Below are 1,443 nucleotides of genomic sequence, written 5' to 3'. Positions count from 1 at the left end.
GCTAATATCCACTTATCAGTTAGTACATATTGTGTGTGTTCTTTTGTGATTGGGTTACCTCACTCAGGATGATGCCCTCCAGGTCCATCCATTTGCCTAAGAATTTCATAAATTCATTCTTTTTAATAGCTGAATAGTACTCTATTGTGTAAATGTACCACATTTTCTGTATCCATTGCTCTGTTGAGTGGCATCTGCATTCTTTCCAGCAATTGGCTATTATAACTAAGGCTGCTATGAACATAGTGGAGCATGTGTCCTTCTTGTCGGTTGGAACATCTTCTAGATATATGCCCTGGAGAGGTATTGCCGGATCCTCTGGTAGTATTATGTCCAGTTTTATGAGGAACGGCCAGTCTCATTTCCAGAGTGGTTTTACAAGCTTGCAATCCCACCAACAATGGAGGAGTGTTCCTCTTTCTCCACATCCTGACCAGCATCTGCTGTCACCTGAATTTTTGATCTTAACCATTCTGACTGGTGTGAGATGGAATCTCAGGGTTGTTTTGATTTGCATTTCTCTGATGATTAAGGATGTTGAACATTTTCTCAAGTGCTTCTCTGCCATTTGGTATTCCTCAGGTGAGAATTCTTTGTTTAGCTCTGAGCCCCATTTTTGAAGGGGTTATTGGATTTTCTGGAGGCCACCTATTTGAGTTCTTTATATATATTTGATATTAGTCCCCTATCTGATTTAGGATAGTTAAAGATCCTTTCCCAATCTGTTGGTGGTCTTTTTGTCTTATTGACAGTGTCTTTTGTCTTGCAGAAGCTTTGCAATTTTATGAGGTCCCATTTGTTGATTATCTATCTAACAGCATAAGGCATTGCTGTTCTATTCACGAATTTTTCCCCTGTACCTATATCTTCGAGACTTTTCCCTACTTTCTCCTCTATAAGTTTCACTCTCTCTGGTTTTATGTGGAGGTCCTAAATCCACTTTGATTTGACCTTAGTAAAAAGAGATAGGAATGGATCAATTCACATTCTTCTACATGATAACCACCAGTTGTGCCAGCACCATTTGTTAAAAATCCTGTCTTTTTTCAACTGGATGGGTTTTGCTCCATTGTCAAAGATCAAGTGACCATAGATGTGTGGGTTCATTTCTGGGTCTTCAATTCTATTCCATTGGTCTACTTGTCTGTCTCTATACTAGTACCATGTAGTTTTTAATCAAAATTGCTCTGTAGGACAGCTTTAGGTCAGGCCTGGTGATTCCACCAGAGGTTCCTTTATCCTTGAGAAGAGGTTTTGCTATCCTAGGGTTTTTTTTTTTATTCCAGATGAATTTGCAGATTGCCCTTTCTAATTCGTTGAAGAATTGAGTTGGAATTTTGATGGGGATTGCATTGAATCTGTAGATAGCTTTTGGTAAGATAGCCATTTTTACTATATTGTTCCTGCCAATCCATGAGCATGGGAGATCTTTCCATCTTCTGA

The sequence above is a fragment of the Mus caroli genome, chromosome X (assembly GCF_900094665.2).
Source record: "Mus caroli chromosome X, CAROLI_EIJ_v1.1, whole genome shotgun sequence".
NCBI classification, from domain to species: domain Eukaryota; kingdom Metazoa; phylum Chordata; class Mammalia; order Rodentia; family Muridae; genus Mus; species Mus caroli.
The sequence above is the reverse complement of the archived record's forward strand: the minus strand, read 5'-3'. Positions refer to the sequence as shown.